Consider the following 26043-nt stretch of genomic DNA (forward strand, 5'->3'; position numbering starts at 1 on the left):
TAACACCAGCGTTTTGGAGGAGGCACATATTTCTACTATCACTGCCACCATTGCTCAAAACCAACTTAGGTGGGTCGGTCATATTATTCGCATGCCTGACTCTCGCCTCCCAAAACAAGTTCTCTACTTCCAGCTAGCTGTAGGGAAAAGGGCCCCTGGAGGCTAGAAGAAGAGATTTAAGGACAACATCAAAACGAACTTAAAAAATTGTCACATAGAAGTTAAATCATGGGAAGATGCCGCAAAAGACAGGTTGGGCTGGAGAAATCTTGTCCAAAAGGGTGCTGCGCTGTATAACGTTGACCTCTGCCAGGCTGCCCAAGTCAAACGCAGACTCAGAAAGGAGAGATTAACGTCCAAGCAGGCTAGACCCAAATCTACTACTGCTACATTCCCTTGTCCATATTGTACAAGAATAATTGGGTCCAGAATTGGCCTCTATGCCCATCTAAAGACCCACAAGGACTAAGAAGGAGGACAGTCATACTTGACTACGAGTGACCGCCGATGATGATGATATTACTATTATTGAATTAATCTTATTATGGACTTATTATGGAGAAGAACTGATCATCAACCAGACCGTTATTCTTGGTATAGTTGAATATAAAAGAAATGGATGACCAGCACCAAAATGGATGGACACAATCAGAGGAATCGCAATCAGTCATTAAGAGGCCTTAAGACCCAAACAGAAGACAGGGAATTCGATGGTTGACAGGAGTCAGAAACTGCTTAATACTGGACCACTGTACCACCACTACTACTATAACTACCACTGCTACTACTATTATTACTACTATTATAAATTCTACTACTACCACTACTTCTGCTACCGCTACTATTACTACTACTACCACCACTACTAGCACTACTACTACGAGTATTACTACTACTATAAATTCTACTACTACTACTACTACTACCACCACCACTACTAGTACTACTGCTGCCACTACTATTACTACTACTACCACTATTAGTATTACTACTATAACTTCTACCACTATTACTACTGCTACCACTATTACTACCACCACCACTACTATTACTACTACCACTACTACCACTACTACTACTACTACTACTACTACTACTATAACTACTACCACTATTACTACTACCACTATTACTAGTACTACTACTATAACTACTACCACTATTACTACTACTACTACTACTATAACTACTACCACTATTACTACTACCACTATTACTACTACTACTATAACTACTACCACTATTACTACTACCACTATTACTAGTACTACTACTATAACTACTACCACTATTATTAGTACTACTACTACCACTATTACTACTGCTACTTCCACCACTATAACTACTGCTGCCACTACTATTACTACTACTACCACTATTAGTATTACTACTATAACTTCTACCACTATTACTACTGCTACCACTATTACTACCACCACCACTACTATTACTACTACCACTACTACCACTACTACTACTACTACTACTATAACTACTACCACTATTACTAGTACTACTACTATAACTACTACCACTATTACTACTACTACTACTACTATAACTACTACCACTATTACTACTACTACTACTACTACTATAACTACTACTACTATAACTACTACCACTATTACTACTACCACTATTACTAGTACTACTACTATAACTACTACCACTATTATTAGTACTACTACTACCACTATTACTACTGCTACTTCCACCACTACCACTATAACTACTGCTACCACTACTATTACTACTACTATAACTACTATTATTACTACTAATACACTATTACTACTACTGCCACCACTACTACTCTTACTACTAATTATTATTTTTATTATTGTTATTATTATTGAATTATAGAGTGGAATTAGCATTGATACATACAACTGAAATTGAAAAATGGGAATAGAGGGAAAGTTTAGATTGTGATAGGGCTGTAAGTTGAACTGTCTTTAATTTCACTCATTTTATCTGAGATTGATTGATTGATTGATTGATTTTTGTTTTAGCATTTAATCACAAATAAAACAAATTTACTTCTAAGTCATCAGTAATCGGTATGCAGCATTAACAGGATTTAGCCAAGATTTAGGCTAACACCATTAATGCTTTACAATAGCAAACACAGAGGGCTCAACAGGGCAACGGAATTCTAGAAAACCCAGCAGGGGTAAAGTGCATTGGCATACAGATCAGCGGTGTACGAGCCTACAGAGGGTGGTGGATTGGGTGCATGCTGCTTATGTAGATAGGGAATTAGTAGTGCTAACCCTGTAGCACAGCATTCCCTATACATCCACAACAGGTCTTCCTCCACTGTGCAAAACTAATAAGGCCTATTTAAAGAGCCTGACTGTGGTTGGGCATTCTATGCAAGGGCCCTACGTGTTTGTCTTGGAATATCTGCATTGTTTTGTTTTTTATTGAGACAAGTTATGGCCTCCAACTGAGGCCTGTAATCCAGTTATAAAAGACTCTTTATGCACTGGCAAGCAATGTTGAATTTCTGTCATGGGGCTGTTTGAACTGATGCCTGGCCAGAACCTGAGGTTATTGCTGGGACTGCTTTGGTTAGGGGCTGATTTTCTGGCTGTGCATTCTTGTTATTTTGGTGCCTGTTAGGAATCATATCAATTGTAGCCACAGCTTTCACAGTTAGCCTCAGAGTGGGCAGTGAGAGATGTCAATACACCCTTGATTGGGTCATCTCACACCTGGTCATATCAACCAATTTTTTGAGAAAAAGAATAAGACATGTTCACATAGTAGTTGACACAACTTGCAGGGTAAGGTTACATCCTGTGAAGCGAGACACCCGCAACTAGAAACGAGCTACAAATTTCTTGAGCCTGTTTTCAGAAAATAAAACAAAGAGTAGCATTTCCCACTAGGACAGCTTGCGAGAAGCAAACCCATTGCTCTAGGAGACAGATCTCGTAATGCGGGAGATTTTTACCGGTGCCAACATTGCTAGCAGGAAAACCCTGGCAGGAGTGGTGAAAAAAGCCCTATCTATCAACAGGGAAAGTAACTGGTGAAAAGAAAAATCATCCAAGTAGGAGGAAAAAAGTAATTTCAACATTGTCATCTTCCTCAGACATTCCAATGGGGTTACCCAGGGGGTTCCACGCTGGAGTGTTTGGAGTTTTTACCCTGAAGTTATAGGTGGAATAAATAAGCATTAAACATTTTAAAAGATACGACTTTCCAAATAAACCTGCAAAAAATACCTGCAAAGAATGAATCTAAACTCTTGAAATATAAGATCACTTATTTTAGTAACTGAGTAATCTACTGTTTGAATTAATAAGAGGCCAAACATCCATCCATCCATCCATCCATCCATCCATCCATCTATTTTCCAAGCCGCTTCTCCCTCAGGGTCGCGAGGGGGGTGTAAAACTGTATTTAGATGAATAATGATCCACGATCCCTTGCCTTTCAAAGATTCCAACATCTCTTTTGAACTAGAAAGGCTGTAAAATGGTAGGGTGTCCATCAGGCTCCATTTATTATAAGACAGACCACAAGTGCAATTCAAAATATTCATTATAATCTTGTAGATTTCCAAATAAAAGTTGCTGGGTCACTGAGATGCTACTCATCTTAAGACTTAATATTCATTATCATTGTATTAATTATTAAGCAGCTGCGGCAAAAGAGATATATAATTAAGACCCAATGAACATTATCGCACTACCTCATAAGGGAACTACTGCAATAGACATCATGTCTACCAAAAGGTCCTCAAGAGCAGAGGATTAAAAAAGATTATGTAATATGATGCAGTTTTTCACTGATGTCAATAATACTATCCCTTCAGTCATCAGCTCCCTCCAGGGGGCCTGTCAGTCTGGTCATTCAGCTTTTCTCTGAGGGGCATCAGAGCTCCTGCGTTACATTTTACACTTATGACCGCCTCTGTTACCGTATTAATAAAGTAACAAGCAAATATATGCATTATAGTGACTGTAGCACAGATAAGGGGTGTTGTTAGGTACAATGCACAGTAGAGAAAATCCACCACAACACTGCCTTGTTTGGCTTTTAGCTTTAAGCAAACATGATTTATTTTAAAATACAGCACAGTTCAGTAAATAAGTTTGTTTATTTTTCATAACCATCGCAATAAACATGTTTATTGGCAGTAGGTTTTTGTTGCTAAGCGATAAAATGGTCAAAGGTTATTCCAAGAGCAGTGTTTTTTAGTAACTTGGCACATTAATATGGAATTCAGTTCATGTGTGCAGTGATTGTGTATATCAAGTATTTGACAGCAGCTGTAACTGATGCTCAGCCAATTGGCTAAGCAACGTTTGAAGCTGTTGTCAAATATGTTTTCACACGTTTTTCATATCATTGTTTTCTTTTTCATATCGTTGTGTACATTTTTAGTTTTTTTAAGTAGTTACTCCACATTTTGTGTGTGTGTGTGTGTGTGTGTCTGTATAGGTGTGTGTGTGTGTGTGTGTGTGTGTGTGTGTGTGTGTGTGTGTGTGTGTGTATATATATGTATATATATATATATATATATATGGTCTGTATTTTTCTTAGCTGTCATCATTGGGTTCCTACTATCTGATACTGCTAAAAGGCACTCTAAGTCAGACATAATGTTCAGTGAAATAATTCAGTGAGGCCTGCAAATTCGGTGGTATCGCCTTCTTAGTATTGTCCCCTTCTGCTTGGGTGCATAATTCAATAAGCTAACACAGCAAACTGAGAAAAAAGTAGGAGTTTTGTGGATTCTCCCTCAAAGTGTGCGCTGTGTTTGTCAAAATTACTTACAACTGTTTATAGATCAAATTACATCTCATCCAACATCTAACCTTCCAAGGTCATGCCACATGGCTCTGTCTGAGTGGGTTGGGTGAATCCTCCACCCCACTAGTCACTCAGAGTGATGCTAGCCAATGCTGGCATCACCTGACGTAACAAGATTGGCAGTAAGGGGCTCATCCAAGCATGTTGAGCTGTCTAATGATGAAGTTTGAGATATAGTGGAGCTTCACATATCTGTGAGGAAGAACATGGTACCCTTCACCCCCTCCCAGCTTGGCAGCATTGAGTGATGGAGAAGATCTAGCTAGGAAGTGGCAACAGCAGCAACAAAAAGTGTTTCAAAGTGGAAATGCACTGGCTAAATTGGAGACATTGGCAACCCTGGACATACCATCGCTTTTGACCCTGTAGCTTTGTATCAAGCAAACACACAGACCTGCTAAGTTATTTGTTCCTGAAGCCAAACTACAATGACTGGCCTTTTGCTTCGCTCTGGTTTCATATTTCTCCCGTGTTTGAGGATTTACTGTGTACCACACACTCTTTTAGACCTGTGAGAAACAGCAAAACCAAGAGGAATAAAAAGCCGACTTGTAGAAAACATACACACAACAATTCAAGCGGCCAAACCTGCAAAGATGTGGGTGTGCACAGTGGGACTTATTTCAAAGTTACTGTTCAATTTTATGATGAATGTGACTTAAAATGAAACGAAGACTAAGAGGTTAAAGTGTAGAATGTCCTGGTAACACAAAGGCCCATATTCCAGGATAAGTGTTTAAACAATTGCCAGTTGTTTCTTTGCCAGCTGTGTCACTGCAGCATTAGTCCATGCATAAAAAAAGCCTACTAAAGATTCTACATACAGCATTTACATTATGACCAAAGTAGCGGGAATTAAAGACTTGAATTTTTGAACCTGTAACAGAACTGTAGACCCATTACTATTACAGCTAGGCCTTCAGTTTAAGCCTTATATATCAAAAAGACTTACAGAATTTCTAACTAAACTAACACTGGGGCCACTCTAGACTAAACTCAGCTATTTAAAGCTTCAACAAGACATTCCATACACTTCATTTGAAGCTTGCAGCACCACATAGTATGTATATGTATGGCATATGTTTTCATTGTAGCTGTTTTGCAGTAACTCTATCAGTAAAGCTTCTGCTACAGCTTCTGATAATTGACTGTGGCTTTTTTCAGCAATTGACATATCTAGACCTTCTGAAAGGTTCGGCTGATTTTCCTTTTGGCATTTCAAGATAGCCATTTGTCTCATCCCTAAATGTAAGAATGAAATAAGAGCATTACTACAATATTTTCAGCTGAAGTGGTCTATATATTGATATTTCACATTTATATTACACTCACAGTAGATGTAAACACGTGATGCGTCAGAATTGTGACTTTAAATATTGATAACCTGATGCATTGATACAGCTTGACTTTGTCTCAAGTTTTAGACATGTTGCATCACAATGGCCCAATACAGGCTACATTTCCATCATTGTGTGTAGTACATTTACATTTATGGCATTTGGCTGACGCTCTTATCCAGAGCGACTTACAGTTTGATCATTTTACACAGGTAGGCGAAGGAGGCGTTAGGAGTCTTGCCCAAGGACTCTTATTGGTGTAATGTAGGGTGTTTTACCCAGGTGGGGATTGAACCCCAGTCTACAGCGTAGAAGGCAGAGGTGTTAACCACTTCTCTAACCAACCACATAGTATCCCAGCGGTCACAACAGTGACCAAGAATGAGCAGATTTACAGAGCCCTGCTACACAGCATTGACATAACCATGCCATTCATATGTCATATGCTGCCATTAATTTTGCTCAGTTGTATCATTCATATGTTACCATTACCAGCAATTATGAAAGATTTCATACTGTATGATGTCATGACGCATACTAGGGCACATTTAGCAAAAATTGGCATGTGACCTAACCAGACATGACATCAAAATTGTGGAATTAGTCATGACAATTATCAGTATTGGTAACATGACATGACAGCATATGATGCTGTATGTGGTATGATATGTTTATGCCATGGTTATGTCAGTGTTATGTAGCAGGGTTCAACTAAAGTGATACAGAAGTTGTCACAGATTGCTGGTCCTTGGAGGACTTGGTTTCTAGCTGCACTGTAACATCAGTCTTTGCTTGATTTCAAGTCCAATGTGCTGGAATGCAGAGACAAAACAACAAAAACTGTGTCACTGACCATTTACTTTGAATCTGTGTGAAGTACCCACTTTTTTCACTCAGTAACACGCACTAAAGGGATGGTTGCTGGAGTGTTGCTTCTGATACGCTGTGCATTGTGCAGGTAGTGATTCAGTGGTAATGCATTACAGGAAGTGACCCGGCAGCTGAAGTTCTACTTATTCCAGCTGAAGCATCGGTGTCTCTGACCCTCACACAGACACGAGTGCCATAATTGGAACACCCCTCTGATATGAAGAGTAGCATAAGAGGCCTCGTTCTCATAATGCATCCATTTATCCACACCGCTCAGAACCATACACTCTCAAAAACAAAGGTGCCAAAAGGGTTCTTTGGAGCAATGCCATAGAAGAACCACTCTTTGTTCCCTTGCCCATAGAGGTTAGGTTTAAAATGCTTTTAGAGATTAGGTTAAAAAAACACCACTCACTGAAAGGTTCTTTGGGGAACCAAACAGCGTTCTTTTATGGCGTGGTTCCTAAGAACTGCGTGACATCTTCGTTTAGCTGTTATGGATATGCATATGAATGGGTAGCAAGAGAATGCAGTAGAGATGGATTGGAATTTTCCCTGGGATGCGTGGGATCCAGACCAGCACAGCTAAGTCCACACACAGAAATGGATGGGTGAGTTGGTGAAGAGAGTCATGGAGGTGGGGTAAGAGGTTACACAGATTCTACAAGTTCCTCAAGAGAACCACTGCTAATGCTGACACATTGAACGGCAGTTGGAAATGACCACAGGTGCCGCCTAATAGATCATTCATGGAGGACTTACGGGGCAGCTAACAGGCCAACATATTGTTATCTGAATCTTTTAGACATCAAGTTGGATGCAACCGTTCCTCATAGCTAAGGATTGTGCTGTTATGTTTTAATATGATTGCTGCTGAAACAAAATGTAGTATCACCAGATGGGTAACTTATATAGGTGAAGAACTTTTAATGGAAGTAAATGGAACAAGATTTTATTTTGGGTCACTTTGGGTCACATCTAGGGGTCCATTTACTAAGAGTTTTTGACACAATGTAAAAGTCAACCAGTGTTTTCAAATCATGATCAAAAATGGAGGGTCAAGTCTTGTTCTGACAGCAACAATATGCATTATAGTGTGTCAAAAATCACATAAGAGTCCAATTTATATAACCTGCCATGGTTTGAGGCAAATAGGTGATCATAGACATATCATTTGCACATTGCCAATTGCTGGCCTATCAACATCCAATAATTGCTACCTACATGAGCTTCATAACTAGAGTCCAATCTGAAGACGTAAACTCCAGATGTTTAACTGATTTGACCACATTTCAGTCTTTTGGCTTCTCATTGTGCAATTTGAAAAGGTATGGATTTTAAAAATGCAGGGGTCTCAGACCAGGGAAAAAGCGCAAGAATATATATGTTTAATTTTTGGCTCACAATTTGTTACTATACAGTGTTTCTGCTATTCGATGATTTGCACAGGGAGCTTAATTTTCAATGGCTAAGTGGCCACTGTTAATGTTAGCCAGCATCCCTCTATCCCAGTTATTTAATAACAAGGGATTTGCAGTGCACTTTGGTATACATTCAGCTGATGCAGTCATCTACAGTGTTCACTAGCATTTATGCATGCATTATGGGAGACTGTAGTGCACTCAGAAGCACTCTAGAATTATATTTCACTCAGAGAAAAATGGCCAATCTATGTAATAGCACCCTGAAATGCTAATAGGGATCCATCTCAGACACAGTCCTAGAATGTTCTGCCAATGTACCAAAGCCTTTCATGTTTTGGACAGGGTGGAGCCAGACAACTCCAGACAGAACCAGATGATCTGTATTGGAATTAAGTTGCTAAAAGAGGCAGACATTGCAGAAAAATATCTGAACATCCTGGAAAGCTCAGGAAAATCCTCATGGGACTAGTTGAGCGGAGATGCTAAAGACTGAGGGTGGACAAAATCAAAAGTACTCATGCTTGAAAGTGCCACAACAAACATCACAACCAAAGTCCCCCATGACCCGTCCTGCTTGCCTGTTTGGCTGAATTTCGACTCTGCAAAATACAAGCGAACAAAAGGACGGCATAGTGCCATGCCATGAAAACAGGGAGCATCCAAAGCAATTTGTGAGTCATGATGTACTTATATAAGAATAATTGGAACAGGAGTTTGTAAGGTAAAGAGCACAGAAGGTGGCCTAGTAAGACAAGGAGTGTGGGTAAGGTTTAAGCAGACATGCCTGGCTTAAATCTTAATCTGCAATGCATATAGATGTCCTATACTCTTGGCACTAATGAGGTTATTGGTGTAACTTTAAAAACATGCTTTGTTTTTTGGGATTGATTCTGGAAGCCGCTGAGTGAAAAGCGGTGGTTGGTGTTCGGACATAGAGGGAGGGCAGGTCTCGCGAAGAAAAGGTCAGTCTCTCATGCTGAGTCATTCACACCCTATGAGAGTCAAAGAACATAGAAAGGTTAACTAATTATTGTAGTTCCATGTCTCTCTTGAGACTTTTGTGCTTTTATTCTAGATATACAGACATGAGGGGCAACAAGAATCCACACAGTGGGAAGGCTGAGTCCTATACAAATGAACAAAGGTCATTCTGTGAGCTCGTTCTCCCTCTTGGTGAACACCCAAGCCCTTTCACTGTGTGTTGCAGACTGTACAGCTATTCGTTTTTGGGAAGCCTTTACCATCCAGCTCGATAAAATGTTTAAGACATGCGTAGGTCAATGTAATAAGCTGTCATGAGTTGTCATGGCAGTAATATGGCAGTGTGATTTTACCATTATTAGTGCTGCTCACTGGAGTACACACTAAATTGGTATATTTCAGAAGCTGTCAGGAATTCTCATTCATTTACAACCAGTGTCTCCTCCTCCTTCATAATGTAAGGACTTTGTAATGTCTGGGCATATTGTTATATTAAGGCATTGGAATATGATGTATGCATATGCATGTTTGGTTTTGTTTGTTTGCTTGTTTGTTTGTTTGTTTTGCTGTTGTTTATATCTTGGTAACACTATTTGATCTTCCTAAGTACTTTTTAAGTATTGAAAAACAAATAAAAATGCAGCGTTTATGTCAGGAATCCCAAGATGACCTAAGACATTTATGAAATAAATGCCATTATATTGACAAAAGGGGCCTTAAATGATACATTTATTATATATCACTTAAGTTTGAGACCAAGTAAAGAACACCACAAATGAATAAATCACATTCTTCCTCAGAATTGTATATAGTATATATACAGTGTTCTTTACTAGGCCTTGAATGACTTAATGATGCTTCATAACAGTATGTAAAACTGTCACAATCAAAATAAAAACAAAAGTCTGTTATTTTAGCTTATGGCCCCTTTTTGTCAATACAATGTAATTTTACTTTCCTAAAGCTTCTCAACCATATGTGATTAACTGTATGAGCTTTTCATAAATCCTCGAATATTGCTTGATCAATACACAATTCAGTGCTTATGCATGTTTAAAATCTCTATGTTGGTGCTTTTCCAAAATGTGGGCAATTTTTTAATGACTCAGTGCTATAAAGACAAGACCTTCATCTGTGGTTCCTCAGTTATCCCATTCATATGTAGCATGGCAACGGCAGAAGAAGGGCAGCTGTTCTGGCTGAAGTTAAGCCAATTAATTACAATATTAAGGGTGTCACAATGTCACCATGCTCTTTTGCGACAAGGAAGCATGACAGTACTTTGTTCAAATCCCAGTTAGATCACTGGGGTGTTCTTCAGTGCTTGGACCCCTTTTTTCCTGTTGTTTTCTCTCTTCTCTGGGTCTGTCTTATTGTTTTTTTAAATAGTGAGAGCAAACAGTCATTCCTTCTTATTACTTCCAGACAAACACCTCTAGATTTCTAATAAATGTGTGTTGTCTCTTCTCAAGCGCGTTCATATCTTCCGTCAAGCATCTCTTTTTATCCTTGCTCAAAGCTTATGGCGAGGCCGCTTCACGAGCATGGCATTTACCAGCTCCCTGCACTTACATTTTATAGACTTCGACAGGGAAAAGATGAACAGGGACCAGGGAGTGCAGGGACTTTCTGCAGAGCTTCAAATGAGATGTCACTTTTTTACCAAGTTGTTGAAAGTCGCCGACTTGCTGGGGGTCAAGGTTCAGTAGCCAAAAGCTGGACATCCAAGCTGCAGCCAGCCTGCCCTCAGCAGGGCAGTCTGTGTGTGTGTGTGTGTGTGTGTGTGTGTGTGTGCTGTGGGACAGTGTTGTGGCAGGGACGTTTGATTAGAGAGAGGGAGAGAGAGGAGTTCCTGTCTGCCCGGCACCAGGGAACCATTAATCTCACACTGGCCCAATGTTTCAAAGATGAGGCAGTCAGTGCCACTGACCTGCTCTCCGAATACACACCAACCCACAATGCTGTCCTCTTCAGGCAGAGTTTCTTGCTGGCTGGCCACTCTAACTTCACACTTTGACTGGGGAAACAGGGGATTTATGAGGTCTGTATGAACCTGTTTCTTGAGGCTATAAACCTGTATTGCTCACAGTGATCTTTTTACTGACCTTCTCACATCTAACATTGTATACATATAGGTCCTACATGACTTTCACTATTGGTCACTGGTTAATTTGACAGTGCTTTTCTCTTTATGACCTGAGTACTTCTGTCTAATTTTCCTAAACCAGTTGAGTTATATATTAACTCAACTGTCCAGTCTTGACCTAGATGAGGACAGTGTTTCCCATTGAGCAGTGCCATGCAGTCTCATCCACAAGGAACCAGCAGCTGGTTTTCAAACCTATCTAGATTTACTGATTCTTTGAAGACTAAACCTCTTAATTAAACAAGTAGAGTTTGGCATTTTCTTGCATTATTAGAATGAAGACCTGCAACTACCAGTCCTTTTGTGGATAAGGTTGGGCACAAGTGCTTTTGAGGCTTGGTTCATCTTCCTTTGCATGCTTTTTATGATGTTCTCCTTTTGAGTGTTGGTTTTGCAGTATTTTGCTGTTGTCGGAACAAAACCTTGTATCTCCAAAATGCTAACTTTACTTTAGCATTACCAATCCAACAGGAAACTGTTCATCTAGGAATGCTCGGACCTGACACCCATAATGTGGTGGTGCACCATCTTGCTGGAAAAACTCAAGGAATGTGCCAGCTTCCAAAGTGCCACAAACAGGAAGTTAATATCACCAACCATTCCCATTTTATTTGGGTGTATCCATATAAATGGCCCACCCTGTAGTTCATCATTAACACCTTCCATTTATAGCCATATTTTTCCTTAGATGAGCTATAGTTAGCACTGATATTCTCCGATTTCCCCCAACCCTCCTTCTCTACTGTCTCCTCCCCATTTTGAATGACCTCTCCTCATTATTATTCTTATCTCTCATTATAGGGCAGAAGGGCTGCAGCTAGATGCCATGAGACAACATCGCAGAGCTCCTAACCAAATTACTAAATTAACTTTCGCCCTGGCTGCCCTTGCCTATTCTTCTCCATGCATTCATCCCACCAAACCGCAGTCCATTAACGGATGCATAGTGCGGACTCATGAGTTGTTTTTAACGATAACAGTCACGCCAGTTAATTGTTAGAGCAGTAATTATGTTCATTGTCCAGAAACAAAGCTAAGGTCAATGTTTTTTCCCATTGCAGAGTTCTTTTCTGTTCTGTTTGACCACTGCATGAATGGCCAAATATTCAAAATAATAAGTCAAATTACTGCTAGATAATGTAGTCATTTTACTTAATGCATGCAACACTTGCACAATGCTCTTTCACACTACATTGAATTAACACCCACAGTGTTACACAAATGAGCACTGCATAAGATGAATTAGCTAAGCACAAATGACTATTAGGAGTCAATTCAACACTGGGGAGTTTTCTGTGTGGGCAGTATTACTAGGGGGTTTCATCAAGAGGCTGTGTATATATGTGGGTCCATTAGCTTCAGAGCTAATGCAGGTTAAGAGACATTTATAGTGCACTATGTCACAGATGTGGTGCTAATTAGTCACAGTGGTATTGTTCTTATAGTGAATCATTATTTGATGGTGGTATAGACTAATAAATAAGACTATGTCCCAAACTACTCCATATGCAGTATATAGGGCACTGTTTTTGGAGTCTACATTCTGCTGTTAGAAAACATAGTGGAGAAAACTTCCCACAGTGCAATGCACAAGGTAATGAATGAACAATTTACCCAATATCTAAAACTATGACGGCATCTCTTTCTTTGTCCATTTGAACAGTGCTACTTACCATAAAGCTGCACTTTGTAGTTATACAGTTAGAGACTGTAGTCCATCTGTTTCTCTACATCCTTTTACCCTGTTCTTCAGTGGTCAGGACCACTACAGAGCAGGTATTGTTTGGGTGGGGATCATTCACAGCACTGCTGTGACATGTTAGTGTGTGTAGCGAGGTACGAGTTGATCAGACACAAAAGAGCTACAGGAGTTTTTAAACACCTGTCACTGCTGGACTGAGAATGGTCCACCAACAATAAATATCCAGTCAGCAACATTCTGTGAGGAGCATCCTCACAGTGACCACTGGTGAAGGACAAGAGGATGACGGTGTAGCAACAAATGAGCCATAATGTCTGACTTTACATCTATGGACCAACAAAGTAGGTGTGTCTAACAGAGTGGACAGTGAGTGGACACAGTGTTGAAAACGCCCGCAGCACTACTGTGTCTGATCACGCCACTCTGTGGGGGTCATGACTATTGAAGCACAGTGTTTTTTTTTTTTTTTATATATATTTTAGATCATCAATAATTCAAGACATTTTGTAATAAACAAATTTCACTCACACATGCATCTCTAAGCTCCTGCTGGTGTGGGTTCATTGCTGTTTCTTCTCATTAAATGATGCACGCTTGTGTATGTATGTTAATATGTATGTAATGCAACTTGTGGCTAATAGCTCCCCCTTGTGCAGAAACTGACTGGCTGCTAAATATGTGCAAGTGAGTTAGTTTGAAAGTCCACATGCTTTACATAATAAGAAAACCGTTTTCCGCCATTCTAGCAGAATTCAGCTATGGATGCAGGAGGGAAACCATCAAGGACTCTTCAGGATACTCAAGCTGTATGAAAAAGCCCTAATGAGCATAGTTGTGTAACACTAGCGTACAAAATTCCTTAATTAACTGACATTCTGTAACAGCTCAAACTACCTGCAGAGCGTCCAGCAATAATTGTAACATAGAACTTCTTTGATATGGGGATAGAAAACAAAGCCAGTATACAGAAAGCAATTCTACTGGCTGCCCTAACAACATGCACAAATTTAATTAGCTGCTCTAGGCTTTAAAGAGTCAAAGGGTAGAAAAACAAAGGCCCATCAGCAAAACAATAACCATAAGGCCGAGTTAACTACCACCAGTGCTCAATGTTCTGCTCAGTCATTAAGGTTCTGAGCCATGGCAGTGAAAATAAATGCTTAAGTAGGAACAAAAGAGGCATTGAACCGGAAAAAAATAACTAAATAAATAAAATAGCTGTAGTCTGGATAGGATTAAACCAAGCGTGCCAGACAAAGTCAAAAATGTCATCCTGGCCTAAATTAGTGACCACAGGGAGGGAGACGGTGGGCTAGAAAATAACACCTTTATTCCTGGAGCTTTTTAGTATTCAAGGAGAGATTATTGATGTGCACCAAATCAGATGAACATCCTCCAAATCTAGGTCTTAATAAATAATGAATCTAACGTCTGTGTATGTGTTTAGCGAGAAATTACAGCCCGGCTCTAATTGTGCCCTCTGATAGATGAGCGCAGTGCCGCTAGCTCGTGCTGCAAATGTGGTTTTTTTTATGCTAATTTTGCATTCCAGTGGCATAAACGAGCCATCCCCACAGATGTGCACACGACACCTCCCTTGCTCATCCTCGATTCATCTGGCGAACGAGTGTCATCTGGAGAGAGAATTTACACAAGTATCACTCCTCAAGTTGCATCGTGGAGAGGAGACGAGGGAGGGCAAGGGAAAAAATGAGAGATTTATAATTACTTTTTGTCATGGTTCCTGAAAACAGGCTGTTGTAAACAAGCAAGAAACAAATAAATAAATGCAGCCGCCACAGTCTTAAAAACGGCTCGTCCAGAGTAGACCACCTGGAACCTTTGAATGGAAGACTTCAAACGGAAAATAGAGGGGGCAATTAATTAAGAGCAGCATTATACACTGCTAGAGCAAGGAAAATGGCTGATGGAAGAAGGCTGGAGCTTCAAAGCTTTCAGCAATTTGCGTTTCCTTGCTTAACAATAGCACCTGCAGGGTATCTAATCACAAGGGCTGCTACTCTGTAGTAACCACTGCAAAGCTGCGGGTGTTGCAGTGTTTTCCATTCATACTGTTAAAGGTTAATCAGAGGGCTGTTATAATGAGAAAACGTCTTGCATCTGAAGGATTTTATATGGGATTTAAAAGAGCCATAAGATTAATCATTTATTCAGGTTTTGTTTAGCTCAAGGGCGTCCAAAGTCCTGTATTGAGCCCCAGGGCAAAATGCGGCCCATGGACAGATTTTAACTGGCCCGTGGCTTTAGTTTTAGAGTTTTTCCTTTCACCTGATGGTGGCAGCACTACCATGAAATGAATTAAATAATTAAATAAAAGAATGTAATGCACTGCTCTATGCCAATAAAGTTAGCAAAGTTTAATTGCCTTTCTTCTCTGATTAGACCTGCAGCTTAATTTACTGAGCATCATTTAATCAAGACTGTGGACATAAAGCACTTAAAGGAAAATTAGGTAATACCAGCAGCATTTTAAACTAGCAATTATTTTTCAGTTCCGTAGTAAAGAGGACTTTTTTTCTGTTAGTGTGCCTTTAAGACTGAAATATGTAAATGAGGTCTGTTCTGATAGTCTGTCATGTATTGTGTCTTTTATACAAAAATCAGTTTGGGCTGAAATGCTCCTCAACACAAATGGGCGGAGTTTAACTCTGTAGGCTGAGTATAACAGATTATGGCCAAACGTGGGCCAAACGTATGGTGTTCTTTTAGGAAATGTCATCATGCAAAACATTTTTATCACTACTTATTTTACTACTAGCAGCTAAATAAACATATTTAAAGCATTTTCATCTTATCCCTTGCAAAATGCCTACAAAGTCACTGGAAACCTAGCCTGAGTGAGTGAGAGAGAAAGCGGGAGCCAGCTGGCTATAGACTGAAGCCTCCCTCAGTAAATCATCTTCTCATGTACAGTGCCAAACTTGGATGGAGAAACGGCTGCGAGCATCATTACCTGTGGGATTAATGTGGTGGAAGATGCGCTCGTGGACTTTTCACTCTCATACTTTGTGTAAAGTTAATACAGCTGCCAAAATACTCAACTTCTATCTGTCTGTCTGTCTGTCTGTCTGTCTATCGTGGACTGATAAAGAAGATGACTGGCTTTTTAGGTTTAAACGTCAGCACATGTTATGCTGCTATGCAATTTTACACATTTGACATTTGACTTTGTCATTAACTGCCACAAAGGTATAGACAACTTAATGCTGTATGCCATACACGAACATTGGGCCTCATTTACCAACAGTTCTTAAGAAGACATTTCTTCTTAAAACCCACTTGTGCAGTTTTCATAAAGATTCTGACATTCATTAATGTTTTCTTATTTGGGAATTTGTTCTTGGGTAAGAACAGAATCTACACACATTCAAGAGCACAAGGTGCAAACTGTTTGGGCCAGTCCCAAGACCAAATTCAATAAAAAGCTTAGGAAGATTTTGGGGAACAGGCCAAATATGCTTCACTTAACCCGTCTGTCAGAGAATATGTGGTACATAAAATTTGATCAGTCACATTATGAGGTAACATGGCGTAGGTTTTGCATAACATTACCATTTGTCACCAAAATGCCCCAATAAAACTCTGATTTGACACTATCCTGGAAAAACTGAACTTTCCGTTAGGACTGTGATGGACTTGTGACCTGTCCAGGGTGTTTCCTGCCTCTGCCAATGACGAGCTGGACCCGCCAGAAGGATAAGCGGCTTAGAAAGTGTGTGTGTGTGTGTGTGTGTGTGTGTTCCATTATGATGTTCGCATGGATGTATGTATAAAATGCATCATCATTTATTTTTTTGTGCTCATTTTCCAACCTTATTTTTAAACAGACTTATTGATTTATGTAAATGAGCTCTGTTCTGATTGGCTGCCCTGTATTGTGCCTCATTCAAAAAGCCAATTGGGCTGAAATGGTCCTTATAGCTTTAATGCAAATGGGAAGAGCTTATCGCTGTAGGTTAAATTTGCTGATATATGTACATGCATTGATTACTTTGACATCACAAAACAATGAATTCAAAATAGGCATTTTGATTTTGGCATTTAGTTTATATACTGCATATATGAAGATATGTGCAGAAGTCCAGAGACCAAATATTCCCAAACACATTCAGGAATATTGAGCACTGGACTCTGAGATAACCAGTCTATTGTTCTTAGTAGACCTGCTGTTTCTTTGAGACAGTTTTGGTGGTCTACCATGTCTAGACACACCTGCTTTTGCCTCTTATTTTTCACTTGACCTTCCTTTTCCTTTATGCAAGTATATTATCTAATATCAAATCTCCTCAGAAATATCTTTCGAGAAATTAATAACTTGCTCTTCATCTTTTCTCACTGGGAGTTAAATGAATAAATGATCTGTCCTGAACTTCAATCCTGAACTTCATTAATGTCTCAGGGTATTTTCCTTGGAAATGTTTCATCTCTTAATCACTCCCTCTCCTTGTTCTTCCTCTCTGCTCTGTCTGTGTTGGTGTATGTCTTCAGGTACTTGTTTCAGAGTGCCTGCTGCGTTTGGTGTATGTGTGTGGTTGCTGTTCCCTGCAGTGTGTAGATGGAGTTATCAGGCTGGGCAGATGTGAAGGATGAGAGCTCTCAGACAGAACTAATTTTAGCTCCTGCTGCAATGCAGGTGACACACAGCACAGGCACTGTAAGCTCATATAAACACACAGACACAAATGCACAGTCACCAACTGCAAAAACTGGAGCATGAATCTGAGCCCCCCACATATGTACCTTCCATAGTCCAACGGCCACATAATGCACAGACTTAGATTTGTGTAAATTCCTGGCATAGTTGCTCAATGCAAACAGAACTCGATTTGAAATCGGATGTCTTGAAAACAAGTTGCGGTCCTTTTCTGGAAGGTAACAGTCTTCTGCATTGTCAGGGATCCTCTGGCATATTGATCCCCAGAGCAGAGGCAGAATAATCTAGCACAATCTGTTACCTTTGATCTCCTGTGCAGAACAGATGTGTTCGAACAGTTTGAGCTGCAGTAGATAAACAGTGAAACTGGATCCTCCACAGGTGCACCCGCTACAGACTTTGGCTTACGTTCTTTATAAGATTAACTGACTTAACCCCTTAAATGGCTAAAGCTTTACTACACACTATAATCTAAGAATAACTCATTTGCATTGAAGTCCCTGCAATTACTGCATAATAAGCCATGGTATGTAATAAGCCTGGGATATTAACCGGTTAATGAAACTCATCAATGAATGATATGTATAATACTGAGTAAGTCAATGTGGTTATGGATGCATTTACCTGGTTTTGAAAGTTGTCATTGCAAACATGTGTGTTCTTTCAATTCAGCTGAGATTTATGCCCGTTTTCTCTCTAAATGACTAACATTAAAGCAACTTGCATGACTTGTGTGCTACTATCTTTTTTTTTTCTTTTTGTAATGCGTTGTTTTCATTATTATAGCTGCCTTTAAATGCCATTGGGAAACCAAGAAAAAATATTTTAATATATTCCTAAGATGTTTAAAATATTTAATATACTCACCGAGTTGTTACACCTCTAGTTCTCTTAATTCTCTTGCTCAAAATGATTGGTGCCTTTGAATCTTGGCCATTCAAAAGCATAAACAAAATGAGATCATATATAAAGAAGCCTTTTGGTTTTGGCTTCAATTTTAGGCGAGTGTGTCGAGTTTCAGATTCAAGAATTTTCATTTTGGTGCATCACTGGTTTTTACGCGACTGATAATATTACTAATGAGTAGAATAGTGATGTATGGGCAAGACTATCCTGTGGATAAGCATGCGGCACGATGCCACCGTCATGTGATTATTTTGACAAACAAAATCAATTAAGGGTGGCACGGTGGTGTGGTGGGTAGCGCTGTTGCCTCACAGCGAGGAGGGCCTGGGTTCGATTCCCCGGCCGGGTGATCAGGGTCCTCTCTGTGTAGAGTCTGCATGTTCTCCCCGTGTCTGTGTGGGTTTCCTCCAGGTTCTCCGGTTTCCTCCCACAGTCCAAAGACATGCAATCAGGCCAATTGGACATGCTAAATTGCCCCTAGGTGTGAGTGACTGTCTGTGTCTGTCTGTCTGCCCTGCGATGGACTGGCGACCTGTCCAGGGTGTATCCTGCCTTCTGCCCGATGACCGCTGGGATAGGCTCCAGCAACCCCCCACGACCCTGACGGAGAAGCGGCTTAGAAAATGTATGGAAAATCAATTAATTTGCTTTACATAGTTTAAAGAGACCAAATTGATTAGATTTGATCAAGCCTGTTCTGACCAACCTTAGAATTAGCTGGATTCATTCTGAATATACTCTGAAATTAAATATAAGAGGAAACTTTTTGTTTATTTCACCATTGGCTCAGCAAACACAGGCATCTAGTAGAACAGCTAGTTCCTTATTCTGTCCTTAGAAGGGCTGCAATTATACAGTGTAACAGCATGCAAAACCCAAGGATACCTCTGAGTATGCATAAATGCCCATACTCTATCACTACCAACAAGCTAGAGAAAGTTTGCCCTGATCATGGTACCTGCTCCACAAAAGCCAGCCAGGTTTGGCTGTTATTGCTTCATTAAAGAGCTTCCATTGCATACAATTTCATCATCAGACTCATCAGCTGTCTTTTGTTGCTGTTTGAAAATGAGTAGCGTGGGAAGTGAAGACTGTACCCATAGGACAGCGCAATAACGAAACAATCCAAACGTACGCTCGCAACTATTTCCCTCGTAGTGGGAACAGTTAACGCTGTTTTGCAGTGACTCCGTAATCTGCATCTCAAAGATAACGGCCGTCTCCTGCATACTTAGGCCTGCAGTGATTGAAAAAGCACCAACGTTTGTGTGAAGCTGTAAAGAGGTTTTGATTCATGCCTCTTTCTTTATGTATTCATGACCATTTTCACCAAGTTCCATTAGAAATGAATGGTTTGGCTGCTCGCAGTTGTGATTGAAATCCAGCCCATATGTCTGATTTTGCTGATTTGAAAACCACTTGAGTTCGAACTTTTTTTTTTATTATTTTTTTCCAAAGCTAGGCCAGACATTCTCTCCCAGGCTTCAATAGAAGGCCCTGTTTTGACGTCAGTGGCGTTTCTCTGAGATAAGAAGTCATAATCAGCCTTTGGAGTGCATGGTCGGGGAGTGATAGAGATACAGTATTTCTTCCATTGACTCCCAGTGTTTATGCTGCTTGGGCAGGCAGCACAATTCCAGCATCACTTATGTGGACAGCTCCTGTGACCCCTTCACCCCTGCTCTAGAGCCACTGATTCATTCCACCAAGCTAAAAGCTGAATAAACACAAGCGTAGAGGACCACATCCAGAGGGGGCAGGCAGGGGTACAGCCAGTAAAGGGATTAAAATGAAAGAGAGAAAAAGAGGCAGAAAGAAAGAACCTAACAAGAAACAGTTGGGTCAGTTTACGGTCACTAAAAAGACACATCAAACAGAGGCTTGATAATGGCTTGAATTTGACCGTAAACAAGACATCAGCTTCTTGTGGGATAAGAGGCTGCAAGAGAATGAGAGAGAGAAAGAGAGAGAGAGAGTGAGATGGATTGAATGGGACAAGTTAGTCTCTTGAGAGTTCAAACTGAGGCTATAGCACTAACCAACTCTGCTGTAACAGCTGAGCTACATTCAATATAGTGATTAGACAAGAAATTAAGTGGTCCAAAAAAAGATGCATGCTACTTCATATTACCCATGGTCCATCTCCATGCACATGGTATGAGGCGGGTAGAGGGGCAAATAAAAAGCTGCATGCCTTTGCTACAAGCCAGGCCTGAGATTTGGATGGAGACCAAATAGAGCCAGAGAAATGTCTGTTCACAGTGTGTCAAACTGACTTGACCTGCAGCAACAGGGATAGAATCCAAACTCATTTGATTCCCGACAGAATAGCACTTGATCCCAAATGTAGCCTGAGGAAATTCCATGATCCTGACTGTAACCTGTCAAAATTCTGTCTGTAGCATGTAGTCCTACAAAATTTAGTTTGATCCTGACTACAGCACCACAAAATTCTGTCCGAACCCAACCCAATATGTCTGATCGTCACTGTAACATGACAGTTTTTCATTTTATTTTTTGGCCTTGACTGTAGTCTGACAAAATACTATCTGATTCCAACCGTAGCCTGACTAAATTCTAATAATTGTTTCCCAGCAAAATTCAGTATAACCCCAACTGACAAAATTCTGTCTAATACCCACGGTAGCCGACAAAATGTTTCTGAATCCAACTGTAGGCCAAAAAAATGATCTGGCCTCAACTTTAGCCCAACAAACTTCTGTTTGAGCTCAACTGTAGCCTGAAAGAACTTTATCTAATCCTGACTGTAGCCTGACTCATTTTTGGCAATACCTTTAGCCCCCATTAAAATTCTGTCCCAACATAGCTGGAGCCTGATTCCAATTGTAGCCCAACAAAATTCTGACAGCTTTGCCTGACAAAGTTCTGTCCCACCCCAATGTACTGCAACAAAAATATGACATTGATTGTAGCGAAAAAAGAAAAAGAAAATCTAAAACAAAATGTACCCTCACAAAATTCTCTCTTATCCAAAATGTTATCCGACAAAGTTATGTTTATCCCAACTGTAGGCCAATAAATTTCAGTGTGAATCCAACTAGAGTCTCACCAAATTTTGTCTGACCCTGATTTAAGCCCAACTAAATTCTCTCTGATGCGAAATGTAGCCTGAAAAAAATGTCTCAACATTTCAAATGTTGATCTCAACAGTAGCCCAACAAAATTCTGTCTGAACTTTCATGTAACCTGACAGCTTTCTGTCTGAACCCAACTGTAACTAAACACTCTGTCTGAAACTGACCCTAACCCAACAACACTCTGTCTGAAACTGACCCTAACCCAACAACATTCTGTCTGAAACTGACCCTAACCCAAAAACATTCTGTCTGAAACTGACCCTAACCTAAAAAAAACTGTCTGAAACTGACCCTAACCCAACAACATTCTGTCTGAAACTGACCCTAACCCAAAAACATTCTGTCTGAAACTGACCCTAACCCAACAACATTCTGTCTGAAACTGACCCTAACCCAAAAACATTCTGTCTGAAACTGACCCTAACCCAACAACATTCTGTCTGAAACTGACCCTAACCTAAAAAAAAACTGTCTGAAACTGACCCTAACCCAACAACACTCTGTCTGAAACTGACCCTAACCCAACAACATTCTGTCTGAAACTGACCCTAACCCAAAAACATTCTGTCTGAAACTGACCCTAACCTAAAAAAAACTGTCTGAAACTGACCCTAACCCAACAACATTCTGTCTGAAACTGACCCTAACCCAACAACATTCTGTCTGAAACTGACCCTAACCCAAAAACATTCTGTCTGAAACTGACCCTAACCCAACAACATTCTGTCTGAAACTGACCCTAACCTAAAAAAAAACTGTCTGAAACTGACCCTAACCCAAAAACATTCTGTCTGAAACTGACCCTAACCTAAAAAAAAAACTGTCTGAAACTGACCCTAACCCAACAACATTCTGTCTGAAACTGACCCTAACCCAAAAACATTCTGTCTGAAACTGACCCTAACCCAACAACATTCTGTCTGAAACTGACCCTAACCCAACAACATTCTGTCTGAAACTGACCCTAACCCAACAACATTCTGTCTGAAACTGACCCTAACCCAAAAACATTCTGTCTGAAACTGACCCTAACCCAACAACATTCTGTCTGAAACTGACCCTAACCCAACAACATTCTGTCTGAAACTGACCCTAATCCAACAACATTCTGTCTGAAACTGACCCTAACCCAACAACATTCTGTCTGAAACTGACCCTAACCTAAAAAAAAACTGTCTGAAACTGACCCTAACCCAACAACATTCTGTCTGAAACTGATTGTAACCCCATAACATTCTGTCTGAATTTAATTGCATCCTGACTGATATCAAGTTTAAATTTAATTAATTTATTCAGCAATCAATAACGTCTAATAATACCTTAAAAAAAAAAAACTCTCATACTGACTTTGTGGCCAAATTTGGCTTTGACCCAAGAACCAACAAATATCAGAGAACTGTCCAAACCTGACAGAAGTATAGAGATACATAAAGATGGAGAATGAGGAGAAATGACAGATAAGTTAAATGAGGCATGTACGTATGTAACTATGTTCAAATCTAGAAAATTCTAACATTAACCAAAAACACAGTAACAGCTCAGCTTCATCTGGGATAGTCATGAGTAAAGAAGTGGTCCAAAAAAAAAATTACTACTCCATATTATCCAAACACCCAAGGCAGATTTGGGGTATTGGTCACCTCTAACGACATGGTACAGGGTGGGTGGATGGCCAATAAAGCAGCAGCAGGCCTATCTGTCCATGCTCAGATCAGGCAGATGGCTCTATAATGCATGGATGGGCTTGCAGCCCTAGAGTTGTACATTTTCCGCCTGGCTGTTTGTTTCAGAGGCAGAACCTATGGCACCAGCATTCAGCTTTCATTTAGTCCCTGTGCTATATTCATCTGCAGTAAAACCAGACGGGGGAGAAAAATAAATAAATAAGTAAAAAGAGATACAAGATGCAAAAGCAATTAGCCGGGGAACGTGTGTGGCGGGTTGATGGGGCGGGTGTGAGATATTGTGTTGGGACAGGGAGTGGTGGAGGGGTGGCTGAGAGCATTTTACTCTCTAAAGGAAGGATAGCTCTTGAGATCCACTCTTAGGAACCCCCCACACTGTGTATACAGATGGCATCGTGGCCCTTTTCCTGGCTCTCGTCCAAGTCTGCTACCTGCTTACCCTTCACTGGGGAAAGAGAGACCATATGAGCTGGGCCTAAGCATGTTCACAGCCAATCTCAACCTTCTGAATTGAGATGAGCTAAGCAAATCAGTTTCGCTGGTATATACTCTCCCGCAACTCTCCCAGTAGGTCCACTTTGCTGGTGTACCGTTATGATTGCAGCCAATCTATTGTTAGTCATCTGACCACAGTGTCACCTTTGACTGAATAGTTTTTTACACAATGTCATTGAACAACTACTTTTGGTTCCATTTGTGCACAATTTCTTAAATGCGCCTTGCAAATGATATGAGAACCACATGTTATATGTCAAAATACTTAAAACAATCTCTGGTATCTCTATCATGAGGCCCCATTTGGCCTGAAGCACTGGGAAAGACATAAACCACCGCAGAAACTTCAGCGGTTGCAAATGTTTCCCATATCATTTCCCTTCTGTGTCCAAGGCATCATATATACACACAAAAAATGGTTCTTTAAAGAACTAGTGAACTAAAACTGGTTCTTTTATGGGACTGCATAAAGAACTCCTATTGGCACCTTTATATTTGAAAGTACATCAATAAGTTAAATAATCTCTCAATATTCTTATAACAATCTAAGAGTGCAAAACATTGGAGAAATCAACTATATTTAACTAGACTATATCAATTAGACCTTTTTCTAGCAGCGGTAGTCTATTTCAGCCCAAACAAACACCTTTAGTTGGTTTCATGCATAGCTAGCTAATGTTAGGTGAGCCAATTTTAAAAGATACATCTAAAGCATGCTGTTTATCATAGAAGTAAAACATCATAGCTCCTCATTTCAGTGCATAAATCCTCAATGCAGTTCAATGAAGATGGTCTGCAGCTTGTAGCTCTCAATCTTGCTGAGGTAGGTAGTTCAGTGATTATCTGAGCCAACATTGGCTGGCAGGTGAGGGAGCATGACTGCCTAATACAAGAGTGCACAATCCTGGTCTTGGAGATCTACCACCCTGCAGAGTTTAGCACCAACCTAATCTAACATGCCTGATCCAGGTAACGAAGGCCTTTGGAAGGGCCAAATGTGTTGGATCTGAACTCTTCAGGGTGGTAGATCTCCAGAATCAGGATTGAGCACCCCAGAGCTAATGAATTGGTTTGCTACTAGGCTAATGCTTTGAACAGCAATGGTAGAACCATTAAGTCATAATATGGTTCTTTTAAACTTTTAAAAGGTTCAAAAGTAATTAAAAATAATTCTTTAAAGCAGAGGGTTCACATCTTTTTACCAGCATGGGTGCAGCCTACAACTGTTAGAGGAGCTTGGAGGTGATTTTTTCTTATGACTTCATTGAGGAAAGTTTTGTCTCCAAATGGTGAAGTAATTGGGTTTCATAGTTTCATAGTTTGACTAATTCTTCCCCTGCTGTCCATGACCTGGTGGTTGAGATCCTCTGCTTTGAATAACAATGCCTCAAGAACCATTGGAAGGCTCTTGAGGGAAAAAAAAGTGCTTCTTCTGTGACGTTACTTCAAAAATTGCCTTTTAAATATAATTAGCAAGAACATCTAAGGCCTTTGCTCTGCCTCTTTGTTTGCTCTGGAATTGGTAATAATGTTGCATGCATGCTGCTGCGGTGGTGATCAAAGATCAGCCGGGGGCAATTTGGCCCTACCGTTCATGCACCTGCTGGGGTTGCTGTATTTGTTTTTTTGAAGGCGCTACCTACCACAGTTTGGCGAGTGATCTGAAGCGAGTGGGTCACCACAGATACAAACAACGCATACAGAGACCTACATTAATGAACTATAGAGAGAACAAAATGACTTTCCTGTCCAGTTAATTACTGTATAACAATCAGAAAAGTCCATCAGAAAGGTCAGTCCAGAGTTGGCCTGGTGTCCACACCGGTATAATTAATAGGCCACTCATGGTTACACAATACAGTACATTGCTATTGCAGATCAAATGTTTGGGGAC

The 26043-nt window shown here is 40.2% G+C and overlaps 1 protein-coding gene across 1 annotated transcript in view; it reads right to left on the reverse strand.

Moving 5' to 3' along the window:
- Positions 1-26043, reverse strand: part of LOC108440704 (pro-neuregulin-3, membrane-bound isoform) — a 553144-nt gene that overhangs the window by 330225 nt on the left and 196876 nt on the right. The window lies entirely within an intron of this gene.

Source organism: Pygocentrus nattereri, chromosome 5 (assembly GCF_015220715.1).
Source record: "Pygocentrus nattereri isolate fPygNat1 chromosome 5, fPygNat1.pri, whole genome shotgun sequence".
Lineage (NCBI taxonomy): Eukaryota > Metazoa > Chordata > Actinopteri > Characiformes > Serrasalmidae > Pygocentrus > Pygocentrus nattereri.